Below are 10555 nucleotides of genomic sequence, written 5' to 3' on the forward strand. Positions count from 1 at the left end.
TCATGTGATTGTCGTTTTCTAGCTCCTTCCTCTTAGGGAAAACGAAATTTAATCTCGGTCCCGCTGGGAGGGGAGGGGAGTGGTGTTTCTGCCCTCCCAATCCCATTTTTCTTCTTTTCTTCCTAATTATGATGGCTATGCCGATCATCCCAAGCCTCCATCTATCTACCACTCCCACCACCCTTATGCATTTCGGTTTTCCAGAACACTCTTCAGAATCCTCTGTTTCAATAATGATTGGGTTGCTGGGTTCCTTCATAATGCTTCCACTTCTTCTTTACGTGAAACATTACAAAGTTAGACTAATTTCAAAGAAAAATAATATTATTGACTCACAAGTCAAAACTGAGTATCAAATAAGTTCTTGCAATATTTTAATGCTAAAATTGAACTTCTATTCCCTATAGTTTCACTAATATATTAAAATCATATTTCGAAGTGAAAAAAAATCCACAAATATAATGGAAATTACATCCACTTAACCGGTGACACTTTAAGATATTAATGGGTTTAACATAAAAGAAATGCTCCTCCCACAAATATAATATTAATTGTCATTCCAATAGTCCAATACTACAAACATCATATCAGTTGAAAATATAATATAATAAAGTACCAGGCTCCACACAAACAAAATACTAACCGACATTATCATATGGGTACAAATATAATTTATGTGTTTTTACGATTTCTACATATCCATATTCGTTTTTCCATATAATATATTTTTATATGATTTCTATCTAATTTATAAATTAAATACTTCAACTAATCTCAGTTCATTGTGTATTCTCACCGTATACTACAAAGCAAAAAAAAAAAAAGTAAGCATGCCCAGATATTGAGATCATATTTACAATCTTTTTTTGAAAAAAAAATGCAAACCAAATCAGTTAGTTAATTTAAATTATCAATAGGGAAAGCCAGACATGGGTATATGTCAATATAGGAGATATGATAGATGTTACTGTCTCCTTAACTGCATCTTTCTTTCAGTTATTTTGTTCTAAATCCAAGAGTAAGGGTCTATTTCCATACAGGGGACATGGGAGATGAGGTGCCGATAACATCCTCTTTTACTGCATCTATCATTCAGATTTGGGCAATCCCAAATTCTTAAACTCAAAAGTGCAGGCAACAACATTTTTGGTAGATCCCTCATATTTTGGCAATTCATAAAAGAGAGATGTTAAAGGGAAGTGAGGTGATGGAAATGGGACAATATATTCATATTTGGACAGTCGATGAAATTAAGATGCCGGAGGGAAGTGAGGTGTTGTAGTCCTATTGAAAACGATTCCAGTTTCTCAAATTTAATGATGTGAAGAGAAGTAAGAGATGAAGGAAGAAGATGAGAAAATTGACGGCATCTATTCACTGAATCGTCACCATATAAATATAGTTGGACAAGTGAGGTCGGAAAATTCTGTGGCCCCCACTCTGGATGGGCTTCTTCAGCTTCCCTATTTCTAAGAAATGCAAATTGTTAGGCCAAACGCCACGAGGAAAACAAACATCCATCTTGGGACAATTTGTAATTCCAAGACGCTTTAACGAGGTCAAACTAGGCAACTCATTTTAGGGAAATGACTCCAAACTTTCACAATTTGTTATTCTCAATTGAGTGAGGTGAAACAAGTAATTCAGTCCAATGATTGATTTCAAATTTGGCCAATCTCTTATATTTGCATCCTCAAGCAATGACATGTTTTTGTTGCTGCATCCTCAAGCAATGACATGTTTTTGTTGCTGTTGATCTTTGGTCCTCCCCACTCCCTATCCAATAGTGTCTTACAACCTTTAATGAAAAGTGACTTAAGCTTTTGCCCTCGCGTTGGTAAGGAGACTGTTGTAATTGAATTACAAAACCCAATTCTCAATGTGTCAACACTATCTGGACTATTGCAATGCTCGATGTTGTTACAAAAAGATATTTTCAACTGTAACACCCCAGCTAAAGCGGAAAAGTCTGAGTGTGACGTACAGATTGCTCAAACACACGTGACACTATTAGGTGACCATAATAACATTATTTCAGTTAAATCATCATGTAACACAAGTTTATCAAATAATACAAGTTGTAAACAAATAAATAAACGAAACGATAAGTTGTTCTTTGAATATCCTATAAGCATGCTATGTGTCTTCTAACATTCATCCTCGTATCTCTATACCTGTAGCATATGTATAAAATAAAGTCAGCTATGAACATAGCTGGTGAGAATCCCACAGTTTGATATAATACGTAAAAATCATACAATTCCATGATACTTGTGAAATGAGCACATAAGGGTTCTTTACACTCGATGCAATGGACCTGAGTGTAAAGGAACAAACGAAGGTCCTTTCCAGTTGGGACTACCAACGTACTCGGATATGAGGTCCCTTTTCCACTCGATACAAATGGACCTGAGTGCAAAAGGGGGGGGGGGGGGCATATGATCATACTTATTGAGGCAACCACTTGAAATCCACGTATATAACACATAAGCAAGTAAGCACACAAATCCATGATATGAATTGTAGTTTGTAAGCAAAATTGTAAATCTTGAAGTTTGATAGGATACATATACTACTCCCAATGATATGAAAACGTTGAGAAAGGGGGTGTGAGAAACTCACCTCGAAATCGGAGATAACTTGAGATACAAATCGAAAGCGCAATAACGAAACCGAAGCAACCAAACATCTCGAACTATAAATAAAATAAATATGAAAATTTAAAGACTAGCTAACGGGATAAACGAGTTAATTATTTAGTTTTAAGGATGATGCGTTATATATTTATTATTTTAAGTCATGGATTATTTTAATATTATTTTAAGCTTAACGGAAATTTAACGGTTTATAATATATTTTAATATTATAACTTTAACATTCGTACGAAAGTTATGAAAATTTTGAGGCATGGATTTTATCTCAAAAATGATTATGTGATTGAAATAAAATTAACGAATATCAAGCTAACGACTTTTTAGTTTAACGGATTTATAAACTACTTTAATGGTTTAACGAGTCATAAAGCTAAAGAATTTGAGTAACGGAAAATAAACTAATAATATACTAATTAACTAGGGAATTAATGAAACACAGGTTTTAGAATATAGCTTTATTTCCGTATATGATTATGTTAGCGTATGAAACAAAAAGTTAATGCAATTAAAATATTATATTTAACGAGTTTTACGAATTTTAACGGATATGAAAAGATTGGTTTTTGAAAGAAAATTGATAAAATTAATTTATTATTAATTTAACTTAAAAATAATATATTTGATTTTTAATTATTTTTAAATAATTTATTTAAAACATAAAGGAAAAGCTTAAAAAAAAAATAAAACAAAATATGTGCTGACCCGGGTTCGAGTCTTAAGGTTTGCATTCATATGTCCTAACCAAATGAGCTAGTATGCTTGTTTGATTTTAGGCGGAAACTAAATAATTTAAATGCATCTTAACATACTCATCTTCAACCTCTTAACCCTAGAATTCTAATCAGAAAATCCGTTCATTGTTTGTTAAATCTATGTTAGGGGTTTTGATCCTTGATTAAAAATGATTAATAACCATATAAAATTTACCTCGATACGTTACAGTTTGAAGGCGGACGACGGTGGCCAGAATACTAAACTTGCCGAAAACATTTTTGGGTTTATGAGAGTATTTTGGATGGAAGAAAGGTTATGGACGGGTTTAGTTTTAGTTTAGGATCCTATTTATACTGGTAATTGAGTCGTAGGGTGTTAATTGCTCGAAATAGAATTGCTTAAACATGGCCGGCGGTTTCGCCGCAATTTACGGGATCAATTCGTAGTTAATAGGACGTTGTGACGAGTTATTATCGTTGATTACTATTTGTCATCAAAATCTAAGGCAGTTACACTAATTTAACGGGTCAAACGCACGATAAATGGGGCCGTTTGGGACCTTGCCGGAGTTCAAGGTCGCCGGATTCCGGCAATCACCGGAAAAACGGGATACACAGGTTGAGGACGGCATAGGATTGAAAAAAAATATATAATGTTTTAAACTAAATTTACACTATTAGTCCCTGGACTTTCAAGTTTTCTTAAAACATAATTTATATTATAATTACATTATAAACCTTATACTTTGATAATATGATTAAATTTGAAATATCTATTATATGACTTGAATATTTACGCAATAAGCCCGTAGAGTTGGAAAACCTTTAAGACGTTAAACCTCAGAGTTTTTTTTTGTTAAACGATCTAAATGAATAGAAATTGAACAAACGATAGTTGTAAATTATTGAGAATAACATATATATATATATATAAACTTATAAACAAGAACCGAAAATTCGAGATGGATCGGGTTTTCGGGTTTGAAAAGTAGTAACGAATGTTACATCAACATCCTGAGAGATGGTAGCACGTTTCTCCTACATGTATCTTCCTTTTCATCTTTCTCTCCTAAGCTCACCAAATTATCACAATGTTCTACTTCCAATTTCCTTAACTTCACAAGAATCTTACTCGCAATTGCTTCTAATTCCCACAAGTATCTTATCTCATTATAATACCCTATGTTTAAATCTTCAACTGACCTAAGTTGCTTTATAATACGTCTCCACGCAACATCATTAAGCCCTAAAATACACTGCATTTTTAACTCAATGATTGTTGAAGCTATTTGATCCAATGTTCTTAATACACCACTATTACATGTAACTATTTTTAGAACATTCAATGAAGGGAGTGCTTCAAGTAAGACTTCAAATAAACTATGACAATAGAATATGTCTAGAATACTTAATGAAGGTAGGGCTTCAAGTGTGACTTCACCTAAATTGGGACTATGTCCTATTTGAAGCAGTTTTAGGCATGGAAACACACCACCTCTATTCGTTAACCAGTTCTTGAGCTTATACATATGTGTAAAACTTAGAATTTCAAGTGAAGGAAATGCACAACTAGTCCCAAGTAACTCCAAACCCAAAAATTCCACCTTATCCAAGCCTTTTACAAACAACTCCTTAAGTGATGGTAGTTGCCCAAGTGATGGCAAAGTTTTGCTTTTTTTGCAGTCACTTATTGACACATGCTTCAAATGAAGAAACAAGGGATTCCCAACCCAATTTGGAAACTACAGCCCCCCGTATGACCTAAACGTAAGTTGTATTAACTTATTGTTACAAGGCTTCAACTCATTTAGGACCTCCTTCTCAAGTATTTTGTTTCGTTAACCATGTTGCTCATACAAGCTCTAATTAAGTTAACCTTTTTTCTAAAATGTTCGCCTCACGTGCATGAATTGCATTTTGCACTTTATTCAAACCTACAATTGAAAGTTTTCCACATAGATTTTTGAAGTCTTTAACTTTGGCTATTTCAAATCCGCTTTCACCTTCGATAAAGATTTTCGATAGAGTTTGCAAGCCTGTCAACTCACTAATCCCTTGTGGCAACTGAAACAAAAGCGGAGTGTCCGATGTCGAAGGTTTTTAAGCTTTAAGAAGTTGTTTAGCAACTTAACTAAAGTATCACAACAAAAAACAATCAAAATTTGTAAATTAAGGAGACTACACAAAGTTTCCGGTAAACGTTTGATTCTACTTTGAGATAGATTAAGATACCTCAAGTGCCTCAAAGTACCAATTGACTCCGATACCTCACTTATTTGAGAATAACTCAAACATAGCACCCTTAGCATTGGTAACTCAGGAAGCAATGTAACAACCCGGGTTTTTCACGTACAGCTTATATCCATAACCCGACCCGTTTTATATTCGGGAAATTTATCACTAAAAAGTATCGCGGTTATCGAGAAATTATTTTATAATTTATATTTAATTATTATATTGATTTAATATATATTTAACTTTAAAAGAAATACACTTTTAACCCAAACTAAACTTTTATCCTCATTTGTTCCCACCTCAATTCTTCAAGGGCTAAAATGCAACTTCTGTATAAAATGTTTATAAACCTTTTACCCAGACCCTAATCCATACCCGTATGACCATACCCGTGAATCCGTTTAGATTACTTGATGCACAATTCACGTTGTAAACTTGGAATTAAATCCTGTTTTTGATCATTCTTACCATGTGCGGCCTAACCGTCATAGTTAATTAGGAAAACAACATCAAATAGGATATGAATTTATGTATAACTAAACCGCCATGACCTAAAATTAAATATGTAACCTAGGATTGTTAATAATTCAATTGCTCTCGTCTGCACATACCTAGAACTAGAGCCTACTAAACCCCTATAGTTAATTGGATTTTCGAAGTCTCGTTATACCCTGTTCACCATCGTCTTCGCCTGCCCTGTTGGATCCAGTTAACCCGTGTATGAACATCGAATTAGGTAATTGATTATATGGTTGAATTCGTCTAACATCGTTTAACCAAAGCCCTAACATTAATTGGATAAACATAGAATGGATTGATTAATTGTGTTATCTAGGGTTATGATCAATTTGGGATTTTTCATGTTCTATATGTAATAAATCGTTTCTAAATCTTAAACAACTGACACACCAGCACGCATAGCTGGTGTGTGTGTGTGTTCAAATTTTCTGTGCCGGCTAGACACGCGGGTTCGAGTCCCAGCAGTCCCTTTTGTTGTTTTTATTTTATTTTCATTGTTTAAACTTGTTTTTAATTATTTATAATATATCATAATTAATATTAAATATTAATTAAACAATGTTTTCTTTAAACCGACAACCTAAAGTTAATCGTCTCGTGTCAAACAATCTCGTTACAAGTTTTCATATATATATATATGTATATATATATATATGTATGTATGTGTGTATATATATATCTATATATATATATCTTATTAATAATAATAAATCATTATTATTTTATTAAAAAACGACACTAAAATTGATGTTCTCGTTGTAAAAACGTCTTTATAAATTCGCTCATAATTATTAGATATATATATTTTATATATGTGTATATATATATATATATATATTTATATGTATGTATGTATTATTTATTTTAAACAAAATCCTAATAAGCGTACTTATAACATGTTAAAACGTATTAAATATATTTTTACCACCGGATTTCGTTAAGAAGTCCGAGATATAAATTTTAAGATAATTATATATTTAGACGTTTATTATTATAATATATCTTAACTTATTTTTATTCAAATTAGTTGTTCGTAAACCTGATTTTATGACAAACAATGATTTTTATAATTAAATAATAATAATAATTCGTAGAGATCAATCGTTCAATCCATAACATACTAATCATAATTGTAACTCAATCCACATCGAAATCCTAAATTCATTATACGTATTACATCATTATTAATTCATTCATAATATTATATTATTTAATTAGGATTCTTGTCGGTAATTCTCGAGGAGTGTGATTATCGTTTCTTGTCGTGTTCATTCTCGTTTGGCTTATTCGATCAGGTGAGTTTTATCATTCCCCTATTTTACTCTATTTTCACAAACGTTTTGGGGGCATATGCGTATATCATACTATACATACATATCTATATATACATACAAATCAAAAATAGCAAACATGTAATTGTGTGTGATTAATCAAATCTACTTGTTATGTGCTTCCTTGTTTATGTGCGCATTCGTGCTCGGAGAGGTCCCGCATATCCCTATGTATTGGGTTCTCATTCTATTGGCCACTGCCCGATTCGCTTGGCAACGGTATTATTCTATTTATTTGCTCATGGTTGATTTACCGACGTCCGATTCGCTTGACAATGGTTTAGTCGACAACTTATTTGCTTATGGTTTGATTTTATCACCGCATTTATTACGCTTGTTTATTTATCATATTAACATTATTTTGGTATCAAACTTGGTGATAAACTCACTTAACATGTTTGTTGACAAAACTCCATTTTCTACGCATATGCAGGTTTCCTGAGTTGAAGGATGGACACTTAAAAAGACCTTAAGATTATAATAAAGACATAGATGGATTTAAACTTGTTGTATTTATTTATTTGAATTATTTGGTTGTATTTGATTATTGTGTTTATTATTTGAACAAAATAATTAATTAGATATTGTCATTTATATTTATGATAGTATCTTCGAGTTGTGAGCAATCGGATCACGCCCCGGCATTTCCGTCTTAGGTTGGGGTGTGACAAGCAAGTCAACCAGAATCTTATTAGATAAATAGAAACGCTGCCAACTTTCTACCTCCCAAACAGATGTTTCCAGTAACGTTCTCAAATTTTTTAGCATTTAAAATTGCCTTGAACTTCTTGTATGCTACATATTCCTCACGAACAAATGACATATGACGGTATTTTTCCAGCATCTCCTTCTTAATATTCTTCTCCGCCTCACTATCAAACCTTATAGAAAACTCAGTAGCAATAGATGTTGCCAAGTCATTCATCAGGTCGTGCATCACAAACAAAGATTCATCATTAGGTGCATGTTGAAAAAATGACCTTGACAACAACTCGTCAAAATATTCATGACCCAATTGTTCTTCAGTTGAACCACTTAGAGTTGACTTATGCAAAAACCCTTCTGCCATCCATATTAAAACTAGTTCATCCTTGTTAAACAAGTGATCCTTGGGAAATAATGAGCAATATGCAAACAATTACTTTAAACAAGCAGAAAGATCATTGTAGCTTAGTCTAAGGGTCGAGAGAGTTACATCATCTTTTGACCTCTATATATCACTTTTTTGATACTTTCTTCCATGAATCTTCATCTTCTTTTGTCCTTAATGAAGTCCCAAGTGTGATCAAAGCTAAAGGCAATCCATTACATTTTATAACAATTCCTTCACCATGTGGTTTGAGTGACAAATGTGAATCAAAATTATTTACAGCTAATGCATGTTGAGCAAATAAAGACATAGCATCATCATGTGATAAACTCAGCAGATGGTTTAGATGATTGCACCCTAACTTTTTGAGCAATTGCTCCTTCCGTGTTGTTATGACGATTTTACTTCCCGGAGCACATGCATGAAGCAGACCGACGAGGCTTTTCCAATCCTCATAACTCTCACTCCATACGTCATCTAAGACCAATAGAAATCTTTTACCCCTTAGGTGATTTACAAGATCCACTTGAAGCAGATTTGAATCTGCAAATTCCTTGTTTACCCCTGCAACTGATTGAAAGATGACTTTGCTTATACCAAAAATATCAAACTCATATGAAACACAAACCCATGCCTGGAGTTCAAAGAAATCCTTGACTTTCCTTTCATCATATAAAAGTTTAGTTAGAGTAGTTTTACCCACCAACAATGGGAACAATGCTGAAATTTTGATCACAAGGCTCTTCCCCTAATAATTGGTTGACCAATGTATCTTTCTCAGCTTGCCGTCCAATAATACTAGATGCATCAACCATAGAGGTTTGTAATCTTCTATTTTCATTTCTTGACCTAGTCTCCCCTTCTACTATCAAACCAAGAGTAGCTTTCTCCTCAACTAGATCTTTTAATTTGGTAGTAATACTATGTAACTTGCCATGCATCTTAGTACTCCCTGAGAAACTTGTGCAACAACTTGGAATTAATTTTCTTGCCATGCTAATGATGGCTTCAGATTCATCGGTGAACTCTTGATCCATAGCTTCGGTTGCCAAATCATCGAGTACGTCGTCTATGCCATAAGCTAGATGGTGAAGATCATTTAGCCACCGTTTCACAGAATCTTTAGTTATCTCCTTTCGGGAAGCATCAGTAAGCACACCTTGTATTTTTTCTATTGATTTCTGCCATTTTTTGATCTCAACATCTAATTCCTTGTAGCTAGATAGTTTTACCAAAGTTGCATAGGCCAACTTCTCAAAGATCACAGCCATGAAGGCAGAAAGCACGATTTCAGCCATTAATTATGTCGAGATTGTAGTGGTGTAGATAAAATGTTTGATGTTGTGATTGGTTACAGTGGTTTTAATCATTCATGAATGTTATGGTCAAGGTTTTTATTATTGTTTAGCACCCACTATGACTCCAGAAACAGAAAGGAGTTGAAAAAGTCACCTAGATGTGGATGGCAGTGTGGCATGAATATTGAAAAATAGTCATCTATGTATAGGTTAAGTGTATTTTGAGGTGACGATTTTTAACATTAATTCATAATTAAACTGCAGTGGATTAAAATGTATGTGTTATTCAGCATCCCCTTTTGAGTTAATTGAATTGGGTTCTTCCAAATTAATTTGTTCTTTAAAATAGAAATATTAAAAATATTAAGAATTCCAAGCGAATGGATATGCAAAAGGGTATAGCCATAGTCTATGACACTCAACTCTATAATCTCTTAATAAATTGAAGACTCTTTTTTTTTAATTATCACTCATTAATAGAGTTTCTCAAATTAAACAATCATTACCAAATTATTCAATCAATTGTTACTAATCACATGTAATGTTTAGATAGATCTATTTTTATCAATATTTTTTTGTCATGTAATATTTAACATGAATATATATATATATATATATATAGGGTAAGGTTAAAATGAAAACCCATTTGAGTTGTGAAAACCCGCGAAAACACTATGTAATCGTTTTTTTTTTGTTACATGTAAATATATGTTGT

General features: G+C 32.9%; 2 pseudogenes; both read right to left on the minus strand.

Moving 5' to 3' along the window:
- Positions 1 to 1006: 1006 nt before the first annotated feature.
- On the minus strand, positions 1007 to 4896 carry LOC143561395 (uncharacterized; annotated as a pseudogene).
- Positions 4897 to 5218: 322 nt separating this feature from the next.
- Positions 5219 to 9840, minus strand: LOC143561388 (putative disease resistance RPP13-like protein 1; annotated as a pseudogene).
- Between the last annotated feature and the right edge of the window lie 715 nt (positions 9841 to 10555).

This window comes from Bidens hawaiensis, unplaced genomic scaffold, assembly GCF_021521415.1.
Source record: "Bidens hawaiensis isolate Kalapana, Puna unplaced genomic scaffold, B.hawaiensis_p1.1 tig00020673_1, whole genome shotgun sequence".
Classification (NCBI taxonomy): domain Eukaryota; kingdom Viridiplantae; phylum Streptophyta; class Magnoliopsida; order Asterales; family Asteraceae; genus Bidens; species Bidens hawaiensis.